This window comes from Pristiophorus japonicus, chromosome 14 (genome assembly GCF_044704955.1).
Source record: "Pristiophorus japonicus isolate sPriJap1 chromosome 14, sPriJap1.hap1, whole genome shotgun sequence".
Classification (NCBI taxonomy): Eukaryota; Metazoa; Chordata; class Chondrichthyes; family Pristiophoridae; genus Pristiophorus; species Pristiophorus japonicus.
This window is the reverse complement of record NC_091990.1, coordinates 90,558,297-90,570,863: the sequence shown is the minus strand read 5'-3', so window position 1 is coordinate 90,570,863 and position 12,567 is coordinate 90,558,297. Positions and strand designations below refer to the sequence as shown.

The following is a 12,567-nucleotide window of genomic DNA, read 5'->3' as shown; positions in this document are numbered from 1 at the left end:
AAACATTGGGGATTGCAATTTATTGGGTGGAAGATGCTCAGGGGATTGGAAATGGCGTACGTTCTTGGAGTCTTTTTAGAAAGTGCCCTGATATTAGGCTTGGTGAATGGCTGGGATGTACCGAGCAAGAGTGAGCAGGAACAGGTGGAGGTGCTCCAGGAGGTGCAGGAGGCACCTGGCAAGAGCCGGAGTTTATTCCTGCTCTCCCTCTGGCTGTAGAAGGCAGGGATCATGATTCCCGGCTCCAATGATTGCAGAGAAAAATCAGTCACAAATGACGAATTCACTAAGGAGAAAGTTAGCTGTGGGACAGTGACCCCCATTTGTGCCACCTTTGTCGGAAGATTGTTATCAGGAATCTATGACCCTGACATATCAGCCAGAAATTGTAGAGAATCTGGAGCACCCATTAATGGGTGAGAAATAGAAATGTGACCTGAACCACTAGAGCCCCAATTGTAGCCTAATATGTCCGCCAGAGGAGCCCATGTATCGTAACATTGGGTGGGATGTAAAAGAGACCTCAGACCCAAACCCATCCCATTCCCACCCATCGGGTTAGGTTAAAATCGGGCCCGAAATGAAGGATGTTTGTTCACTCTTGGTCGCTATGGAGGGGTGGATGAGGGATTTTAAATCAAATGACTCTTCCCAGGTTACTTCCAACCAACATATTTAAAGGCACCTTTATCTGACATCGGGTTCTGGAACCAGTTCTCGGGAGAGCGAGCTATCTGTCTTCCTTTTCCATGGTTGCAAAAATTAATATAGCGCCTTTTATGACCTCAGGACGTCTCAAAGTGCTTTACAACCAATTAAATACTTTTGAAGTATAGTAATTGTTATAATGTTGGAAACGTGCTAGCCAATTTGTGCACAGCAAGATGCCACAAACAGCAATGTGATAACGACCAGGTAACCTGTTTCAGTGATGCTGGTTAAGGAAAAGAATCGGCAAATGAATCAGCTCCGGCCTCCAGTCGGACAGTCAGTGCAAAGCGAGAGTGCAAACCCACCCGTTCCACACAGGCGCCATTGCCCGTAACTGGGCGCGATGATCTCACCTCCACTTCGTGAGTTACACGTGAGGTTAGCTGGTGCTGAGCCAATTTGGCCCACCAGTGTGTTTGGATCACGTTTCCAGCTCACCTCATTCACGAGTACAGGTTGTAAAGTAAAGAAAAGGAAAAGAAAATTGCTAATGCTGGAAAGCTGAAATAAAAACAGAAAATCCTGTATGCAGCAGATCAGACAGCATCGGCCAACAGAGAGGATGGGTAATAATATTTTGACTGGGTTCCCATCTTCAGAACTGAAGACTTAAATTAGACATGCTGGAAATTACATTACATCGATTTTATAGCACAGACACAGGCCATTCGGCCCAAGTGGTCTATGGGAGCCTCCTCCTACATCACTTCATCTCACCCTATCAACATATCCTGTATTCCTTTCTGCCTCAAGTACTTGTCAAGCTTCTCCTTAAATGCATCTATGCTATTCACCTCAATTACCCCTTATGGTTGCAAGTTTTACATTCTAACTCTCTGGGTAAAGAGGTTTCTGCTGAGTCCGTCATTAGATTTATTAGTGACTGTCTTATATTTATGACCCCTAGTTTTGATCCAAGTGGAAACAACTTATCTACCTCTACCCTACTGAACCTCTTCAAAATTTTAAATGCCTCTATCAGGTTACCTCTCAGCCTCCTCTTTTCTAGAGTAGAAAAGCCCCAGCCTATTCAGTCTTCCCTGATAGTTGTACCCTCTCGGTGCTGGTATCAGACTTGTGAGTCTTTTTCGCACTTTCTCCAGTGCTCCATGTCCTATTTGTAATATGGAGGCCAGAATTGTGCACAGTACTCGAAGGGAAGATTGGAGAAACATGTGATTATAAGGGGCAGAGAAGGGGAGGGGAGAAGCAGCAAATATATCAACCGCAGAGCAGGAGTGGATTAAATGACCTGCAAACTGATTGAGTTAAAACTGTTTGATAATACAAAAGATTATCAGTGAGTTACTGCTGATTAACAAAAAGAACAAAATACTGTGTAAATAACAGGAGATGAAACAACACAGAAGGGGTCCGTAGAAACAAAAATAAGGATTATATGCAGCAGCGTTAATAAAAGGCAGAATTCTGTACCTCCCCAGTTACAGCAGTTAAATTCACTGAATGTTGACCTTTGATCTCACGCAGCCTGATTGCAGTTGAGTTCATTGTTTCAATTGTCGCTTCTTGTCCGCCATGTAAAAAGGGTTATATATCAGGAGGTGTATGGGAACATTTGCTGTTGTGTACGGGAACATTTCTGAGGAAACCCGCTATACAGGGAGTGCCAAGTGTTGCCACTTATTCACTTCTGGCCTGGACATAGTACTTGAGTGTGCCAACCAAAAGTGACTAAAATCAAAACGAGACACAAAGATATTGACAATCCTCTTTTCAGTGACCTTAACAAAAAGATAGTACAAGTATAAAGTGGTGACAAAGTGCTATTTACTAACGTTACTTTTCATTTAAAATTATCAAAGACCCATTTCAGTTCAGTCCCATTTTTCCATTAATTTCTGTAGAGCTGATATTAATTATTCAGCTTTTGATTGGGTTTAGCAAAGACAGCATCAACACTCAACCCTGGTCCAATCTCCTCTCTACATCAGACCTCGGCCCTAGTCCAACCTCCTCTCCCCATCAAAACTCAACCCTAGTCCAACCTCCTCTCTACATCAAAACTCAACCCTAGTCCAATCTCCTCTCTACATCAGACCTCGGCCCTAGTCCAACCTCCTCTCTACATCAAAACTCAACCCTAGTCCAATCTCCTCTCTACATCAGACCTCGGCCCTAGTCCAATCTCCTCTCCTCATCAAAACTCAACCCGAGTCCAACTTCCTCTCTACATCAGACCTCGGCCCTAGTCTAAACTCCTCTCTACATCAGATTTCAATCCTAGCCCAACCTCCTCTCCCCATCAAATCTCGACCATAGTCCACCTTTCGTTTTCCTTCCACCACATCTTACACCTATCTATTCTTGTAATTGGCAAAATATGGTACTGCAAGTCTTGGCAACAAGAGGAAAGCCCTGGATTTCATTCAACATCTCTTCACAGCAGCATGCAGCAATCAGGAACAAAGGATTTGTTGGATCACGACTGTAAATCTATGCCTTAGCACTTAATGCCACACTATACTGAGGGCTAAGGGACCCTGGAGCAAGCTCTGTGATTGTATCTGATTATCATACACTATAGATGTTTCAGATTTGTTATGTGTCTGGGCCAATCAGGACGACAGCACCTACAGGGGTGATTCTCTCTCCAATTTCTCCTCCCTTCTTGTATGGAAAAATGGTTGATAGTGGGAGATCGCATCACAGAACCATAGAGGGTCATAAAAACAAATCTTTCGGCACTGAAGGAGGCCATTCGGCCCATTGTGCCTGTTTCAGCTCTTTGAAAGAGCTAACCAATTAATCCTTTTGAAAGTTATTGATTTTGCTTTCAGATCATAACAATTCACTCCATAAAAATACATTTTCCTTATCTCCACTCTGACTTTTTTGCCAATTGTTTTAATCTGTGTACCCTGGTTACTGACCCACCAGCCAGTGGAAACAGGTTCTCCTTTCAATCAAAATCCCTCATCATTTTGAACGCCTATATTAAACCTCCCCATAGTCTTCTCTGTTTCACATGTGTGGGCAATCATAGCCTATGTCCGACCACTCAATGCCACAGGGGTCTGCTGCTCAAGCATGCAGTACCACCATGCTGTTTAACAAGTTATTTATTGTTAACCACCAAAAAAAATCACAATTATACTTTCTCCTCAAATCCATCTCCAGAACTGTTTAACCATTAATTTGACATAATTTACCAAAAAAAAAATCATTGTTATAAAATAGATCAGAGGGAATCTGTATAAATTTTCACACTGTGACCATCCAGCAATTCAATTTTAGATTTTGCTAGCCAAAACTTGCTTGTATTTTGTGAAATGTGCCTTTTCTAGGATGTGACTAATTCACATTTGATCGGAAATAGTAAACATAACCCAGTTGATAGTCACACTCTCTCCCACTCTTTTTTTCACATTTGCAGCAAAATGCAAAATGCAACCCCCATGATCTGAAACGCCCACCTTTGTACATTCTATGAATGGGAGTAATGAGATTCACAATTACTTTCTCACTGCATATTTTGAGCTGGTGATTGCATGGATTAAGCACCGTGGACTTCTGTTCACTTTCATCATGGGAAAACACCATGCTGTCAGATCATATCGTTCAGGTTAAGACATTTACAAGGATTTATAATTACACAGAAACAAAAGAGTACAGCAAACAATTAGCTTTCACAATATTGTGAACTGTTCCAAAAAGCCAAAAAGAGATTTAATCTCGAGAATGAGAATTTTAAATTGGAGATGCTGGGCAACTGGCAGCCAATGTAGATCAGCAAGAATAGGAGTGATAGGTGAGTGGGACTTGGTGAGGGATAGGATATCAGCAGCAAAGTTTGGGGTAAGCTTAAGTTTATAGAGGCTGGGAGCCCACCTAGGAGAGCATTGCAACAGTCGAGTCCAGAAGTGGATGAGGGTTTCAGCAGCAGATGGGCTGAGCCGGGGTGGTGCCAGGCAATGTTACAGAGGTGGCATTTGCGATGTCAAAGAATATGGGATCAGAAGCTTAGCTCAGTGTCAGAGAGCACGTTGAGGTTGCAAATAGTTGGGACCAAATTGAGACGGTGACGAGAGGGGTTTGAATCGGTTCCAAGGGTATGGAGTTTGTGACAGTGGCCGAAGATGATGGCTTCTGTCTTCCCAATGGTTAACTGAAGGAAACTGTGGCTCATCCAGGACTGGATATCAGACAAGCAATCTGACAGCACAGAGGCAGTGGAGGTATCGAGAGAGAGATGGTGCTGAGGTAGAGCTGGGTGTCTCCAGCACCTATGTGGAACCTGATCTTATGTTGTCACCAAGGCGCAGTATGTGGACGAGGAAGAGGAGGCATGGGGACGTCAAGCATTGATCCTGGGGGACTCCAGACGTAACGGTGCAGGGGAAACAGGAGAGGTCACTGTTGGAATTGTAATGTCAGGTAAGAGTGAAACTAAGTGGGGGCAGTTCCATTGAATTGGACAACAAAGGAGAGATGTTGGAGAAAGTGGTCGATCATATCAAAGGCTCCAGAAAGGTCGAGGAGCTCGATGACGGAAAGTGGCCCAAGGTCAGAGATGATGTCATTTGTGACTTTGATAAGGGTTGTTTCACTGCTGTGGCAGGGACGGAAACCTGATTGGAGAGATTCAACATGGAGTTGTGGGAAAGATGGGCATGGATTTGGGAGGTGACAATGCTTTCAAGCACTATGGAGAGGAAAGGGAGCTTGGAGCTTGGGCAGTAGTTCCCAAGAACAGAAGAGGTCAAGGATGTTTTTTTAGGCAGGTTGACGTCAGCAGTTTTGAAAAGAAAAGGGACAGTGGGACAATACTTGAGGAGAGAGAACTATTTATAATGCCAGCTAGCATGGAGTACAGGAAGCAAAGTTGGGTGGTCAGTAGTTTAGTAGAACAACAACAACAACAAATTGTATTTATATAGCACCTTTAATGTAGTGAAGCGTCCCAAGTGATCTATGGAGGCGGGGGTCATTGAATATATTTAAGGCAGAGATAGACATATTTTTGAGCGATAAGGGAATAAAGGGTTATGGGGAGCGGGCAGGGAAGTGGAGCTGTGTCCATGATCAGATCAGCCATGATCTCATTACATGGCGGAGCAGGCTCGAGGGGCCAGGTGGTCTACTCCTGTTCCTACTTCTTATGTTCTTATGTTCTTAAGATGCTTCACAGGAGTATTATGAGATAAAAATTTGACACCGAGCCGCATAAGTAGAAATTAGCACAGGTGACCAAAAGCTTGGTCAAAGAGGTACGTTTTAAGGAATGTCTTGAAGGAGCAAAGAGAGGTAGAAAGTAGGAGAGGTAGGGAGTTCCAGAGCTTGGGGCCTAGGCAACAGAAGGCATGGCCACCAATGGTTGAGCGATTATAATCAGTGATGCTCAAGAGGGCAGAATTAGAGAAGTGCAGACATCTCGGCGGGTTGTGGGGCTGGAGGAGATTACAGAGATAGGGAGGGGATTTGAAAACAAGGATGCAGATAGGTCCAGGAGGATGAGGAGGGAGAGTTTGTCTTTCTCACACTCACTAAAGATGTCATTTGTGACTAGAATGGGGTCAAAAATCTGTGGAAACAGTTTCTCCACATCCACGCTATTAAACTCCTTCGTAATTATCAACGCCTCTATCAAGTCTCATGGTATGTCTGTATAAGAGTGGTCACAAGCTATAACCTCATTTCAGGATTCAGGTAATGATTATAAATGGCCAAACCTTTGCTCCTGTAGTATTGTGAAACCTTAAAGAGATTATTATCTTGTAATCACTCTTGGCTATCTATTGTTCTCCACATGAGGCATCATATATACCCTAAATCAAGAAGCTGTGGTTTTAAACTCCACCCCATGAATTACTATATAATCTAGGCTGACACTCCAGTACATATGCCAGGAGTACTGCATTGTTGGAGTGCCGTCCTTTGGAGCAGATGTTACACCAAGGCCCTGCCTGCCTCTTCAAGTGGTTTTGGTCTGCGTTAAAGACCCCAACAGATGCTATTGGAAGATCAAGGAATTTTTCCCAGTGGCCCAACCAACATTCCTCTCTCTAGCAAAATCACGAGAAATAGATTAACTGGTCAGCCATCTCTATGTAGTTTGTAGGGCTTTCTGCAAACCAGCTGCTATGTTGTCTGCATAACTCTCATTGCACTTCAAAGTAAGTCACAGTATGTGAAGCACTTTCTGACTGTTATGAGCTTTGTAATAAGGCACTTAGTGTCAGCCATGGCTCAGTGGTTAGCGCTCTTGCCTCTGAGTCAGAAGGTTGTGGGTTCAAATCCCAATGCAGGGACTTGAGCACATAAATCTAGGCTGACACTCCAGTGCAGTGCTGAGGGAGTGCTGCACTGTTGGAAGTGCTGGCTTTCAGATGAGATGTTAAACCGAGGCCCCGTCTGATCTCTCAAGGTGGATGTAAAAGAAAGAAGAGCAGGAGGGTTATTCCTGGTGTCCTGGCCAATATTTATCCCTCAATCAACATAACAAAAACAGATTATCTGGTCATTATCACATTGCTGTTTGTCGATCAGGTCAACATCCCCAGCATCGAAGCACTGACCACACTTGACCAGCTCCGTTGGGCGGGCCACATCGTCCACATGCCCGACACAAGACTCCCAAAGCAAGCGCTCTACTCGGAACTCCTACACGGCAAGCAAGCCCCAGGTGGGCAAATGTTTCAAGGACACCCTCAAAGCCTCCTTGATAAAGTGCAACATCCCCACTGGCACCTGGGAGTCCCTGGCCAAAGACCGCCCTAAGTGGAGGAAGAGCATCCGGGAGGGCGCTGAGCATCTCGAGTCTCGTCTCCGAGAGCATGCAGAAAGCAAGCGCAGGCAGCGGAAGGAGCTTGCGGCAAACCAGACTCCCCACCCACCCTTTCCTTCGACAACTGTCTGTCCCACCTGTGACAGAGACTGTAATTCCCGTATTGGACTGTACAGTCACCTGAGAACTCACTTTTAGAGTGGAAGCAAGTCTTCCTTGATTTCGAGGGATTGCCTATGAATGAATGAATGAATGATGACTGCTGTGTGCAAATTGGCTGCTGCATTTCCCACGTTACAATAGTGACGACACTTCAAAAAGTACTTCATTGGCAGTAAAGTGTTTTGAGACATCCAGTGGCCGTGAAAGGCACTATATAAATACAAGTCTTTATTTCTTTTCATTTTATAAATGTGTGTCCTCATAGATTATACATATTTTGTTCTATTTCGATTTTCTCTTTGAATCTCCAGTGTAAACTGCCAATAGTCTAATGAATTAGGATCCCTCCAATACTCGCCCTCTTTTTGAAGTGAGGAGCTTAAATAACTTTTTTACATCCCCTTTGCTTTCATTTCAGGATAATATGTTGCCGTGGCTCAGTGTGTCTCTGGGACAGACGGTTGTGGGTTTAAGTCCCACTCCAGGCACTTAAGTATAAAATCTAAGCTGACACTCCAGATGTTGGAGGTGCTGTCCTTCAGTTGTGACATTGAACCAAGGACCTGTCTGCTTCTCAAGTGGACATAAAAGATCCCATTTGAAGAAGAGCGGAGGAGTGCTCCCCGCTGTCCTGGCCAATATTTATCCATCATCCATCACCACCGAAATAGATGATGTGGTCATTGCCAGATTTGTGGGAGCTTGCTGTGTGCAAATTGGCCACCACGGTTCCTACATTACAACAGTGAATAAACTTCAAAAGTACTTCATTGGCTGGAAAGCACTTTGGGACCCTCTGAGGGTCGTGAAAGGCGCTAAATAAATGCAAGTCTTTCTTTTGTGCATTTATCACAGCATCCACTGGATGATAACCTTCTTCCCTTGATTCCGTTTTATCAGTCTGTGCAAAACAGGACCCCTTCACTTTGGGGGTCTAGTTTCACTGGCTCCTGGAGTATGTTAAGGTGAACTTTATTTCAATGCACCAGGTAGGACTGAGATCCGAAGACAGCAGGCGGTATGATGAACTTAGAAAGCCCTTCTCGCTAGTCCGTTCCAGCTTAGTTAGAGTCCCTTAATTTGCTTTTCTCTCTCTCTCTCTTTCATTTTTAGTCACGATTAGAAACTAGTGCAACAAAAAAAAATACTATGACTAAAAAATAGTCTGGCCACCAAAAATAAAACCTGACAGAAACATCCGCGACCGAATGCCGGTCGTCAGAGTCCAAATATACACCTCCCACCACACACAAAAAAACCAAAGTGTGTATAAAGTGAGGCTGCAGCGAGCGAGAGAGCAAGAGAGCGAGAGGCGTCACCCTGAACCCGAAACACGAGCTGTCTGAGCACTGCCAGCCTGAGAATCCCGGCTCCCACCCTCCGCAACAGCAGCCCAGCCCGCGGACCCTGCCCTGCCTCCCCACAGCCACCGGGGCCCGGGCTGTGCACATTCCGGGGTAAGTGATTGCTCGCTTCATGGACGGCCAGCTCGGAGTGCCGAGCTGCTCACTGGCTGTGTGTGAGGCTGGGCTGCCGGTGCTTTTCACGGGACCTGTTGGTGCTTTTTCGCTGTTGTTTAGTTTCATGATGTGACTTCGCTCAGAGTTTCCCAGGACGCCCACCTCCCTGTGTGCGGATAGTCAGCGCGTTATACATGTGCGATACCGTCAGTACCGACACTGGAGCAACTAGCCCGGCTCTGAGAAATGGATTACCGTGAGATTAGTGACCCAGCATTGCTCCTCCACCCACCATCACACACTCACTCTTCCTCACACTCACACACACACTCTCTCTCTCATACACACAATCTCTCTCACACACACACACACACACACTCTCTCTCTCATACACACAATCTCTCTCACACACACACACACACTCTCTCTCTCATACACACAATCTCTCTCACACACACACACACACTCTCTCTCTCATACACACAATCTCTCTCACACACACACACACACTCTCTCTCTCATACACACAATCTCTCTCACACACACACACTCTCTCTCTCATACACACAATCTCTCTCACACACACACACTCTCTCTCTCATACACACAATCTCTCTCACACACACACACTCTCTCTCTCATACACACAATCTCTCTCACACACACACTCTCTCTCTCATACACACAATCTCTCCCACACACACACACACACACTCTCTCTCTCATACACACAATCTCTCTCACACACACACTCTCTCTCTCATACACACAATCTCTCCCACACACACACACACACGCTCTCTCTCATACACACACTCTCTCACACACACACACTCTCTCTCTCATACACACAATCTCTTTCACACACACACACTCTCTCTCATACACACAATCTCTCACACACACACACACACACTCTCTCTCTCTCTCATACACACAATCTCTCTCTCATACACACAATCTCTCTCTCACACACACACACACACACACTCTCTCTCTCATACACACAATCTCTCTCTCTCTCACACACACTCTCTCTTTCTCATACACACAATCTCTCTCACACACACACTCTCTCTCTCATACACACAATCTCTCCCACACACACACACACACGCTCTCTCTCATACACACACTCTCTCACACACACACACTCTCTCTCTCATACACACAATCTCTTTCACACACACACACTCTCTCTCATACACACAATCTCTCACACACACACACACACACTCTCTCTCTCTCTCATACACACAATCTCTCTCTCATACACACAATCTCTCTCTCACACACACACACACACACACTCTCTCTCATACACACAATCTCTCTCTCTCACACACACACTCTCTCTTTCTCATACACACAATCTCTCTCACACACACACACTCTCTCATACACACAATCTCTCTCACACACACACACTCTCTCTCTCATACACACAATCTCTCTCACACACACACTCTCTCTCTCTCATACACACAATCTCTCCCACACACACACACACACACTCTCTCTCTCATACACACAATCTCTCTCATACACACAATCTCTCTCACACACACACTCTCTCTCTCATACACACAATCTCTCCCACACACACACACACGCTCTCATACACACAATCTCTCTCACACACACACTCTCTCTCTCATACACACAATCTCTCTCACACACACACACTCTCTCTCATACACACAATCTCTCCCACACACACACACACTCTCTCTCTCTCATACACACAATCTCTCTCTCACACACACACACACACACTCTCTCTCTCATACACACAATCTCTCTCTCACACACACACACACACTCTCTCTCTCTCATACACACAATCTCTCACACACACACGCGCTCTCTCATACACACAATCTCTCTCACACTCACACACACACACGGATATAAAAGGGGTCGGAGGGTCTAGTAAGGAGGAGGAACTGAGGGAAATCCTTATTAGTCGGGAAATTGTGTTGGGGAAATTGATGGGATTGAAGGCCGATAAATCCCCAGGGCCTGATGGACTGCATCCCAGAGTACTGAAGGAGGTGGCCTTGGAAATAGCGTATGCATTGACAATCATTTTCCAACATTCCATTGACTCTGGATCAGTTCCTATGGAGTGGAGGGTAGCCAATGTAACCCCACTTTTTAAAAAAGGAGGGAGAGAGAAAACAGGGAATTATAGACCGGTCAGCCTGACATCGGTAGTGGGTAAAATGATGGAATCAATTATTAAGGATGTCATAGCAGTGCATTTGGAAAGAGGTAATATGATAGGTCCAAGTCAGCATGGATTTGTGAAAGGGAAATCATGCTTGACAAATCTTCTGGAATTTTTTGAGGATGTTTCCAGTAGAGTGGACAAGGGAGAACCAGTTGATGTGGTATATTTGGACTTTCAGAAGGCTTTCGACAAGGTCCCACACAAGAGATTAATGTGCAAAGTTAAAGCACATGGGATTGGGGGTAGTGTGCTGACATGGATTGAGAACTGGTTGTCAGACAGGAAGCAAAGAGTAGGAGTAAATGGGGACTTTTCAGAATGGCAGGCAGTGACTAGTGGGGTACCGCAAGGTTCTGTGCTGGGGCCCCAGTTGTTAAACACTGTACATTAATGATTTAGACGAGGGGATTAAATGTAGTATCTCCAAATTTGCGGATGACACTAAGTTGGGTGGCAGTGTGAGCTGCGAGGAGGATGCTATGAGGCTGCAGAGCGACTTGGATAGGTTAGGTGAGTGGGCAAATGCATGGCAGATGAAGTATAATGTGGATAAATGTGAGGTTATCCACTTTGGTGGTAAAAACAGAGAGACAGACTATTATCTGAATGGTGACAGATTAGGAAAAGGGGAGGTGCAAAGAGACCTGGGTGTCATGGTACATCAGTCATTGAAGGTTGGCATGCAGGTACAGCAGGCGGTTAAGAAAGCAAATGGCATGTTGGCCTTCATAGCGAGGGGATTTGAGTACAGGGGCAGGGAGGTGTTGCTACAATTGTACAGGGCCTTGGTGAGGCCACACCTGGAGTATTGTGTACAGTTTTGGTCTCCTAACCTGAGGAAGGACATTCTTGCTATTGAGGGAGTGCAGCGAAGGTTCACCAGACTGATTCCCGGGATAGCGGGACTGACCTATCAAGAAAGACTGGATCAACTGGGCTTGTATTCACTGGAGTTCAGAAGAATGAGAGGGGACCTCATAGAAACGTTTAAAATTCTGACGGGGTTAGACAGGTTAGATGCAGGAAGAATGTTCCCAATGTTGGGGAAGTACAGAACCAGGGGACACAGTCTAAGGATAAGGGGGAAGTCATTTAGGACTGAGATGAGGAGGAATTTCTTCACCCAGAGAGTGGTGAACCTGTGGAATTCTCTACCACAGAAAGTTGTTGAGGCCAATTCACTAAATATATTCAAAAAGGAGTTAGATGAAGTCCTTACTACTAGGGGAATCAAGGGGTATGGTGAGAAAGCAGGA

General features: G+C 45.1%; 1 protein-coding gene across 2 annotated transcripts in view; it reads left to right on the top strand.

The window, feature by feature from the left end:
* Positions 1-9,008: 9,008 nt before the first annotated feature.
* LOC139279431 (proline-rich protein 5-like) overlaps positions 9,009-12,567 on the top strand; it is a 154,661-nt gene continuing 151,102 nt past the window's right edge. For both annotated transcript variants that reach the window (XM_070898554.1, XM_070898555.1), the window contains exon 1: positions 9,009-9,075. The gene's annotated coding sequence lies outside the window, so the exon portion shown is untranslated. The remainder of the gene's footprint in view (positions 9,076-12,567) is intronic.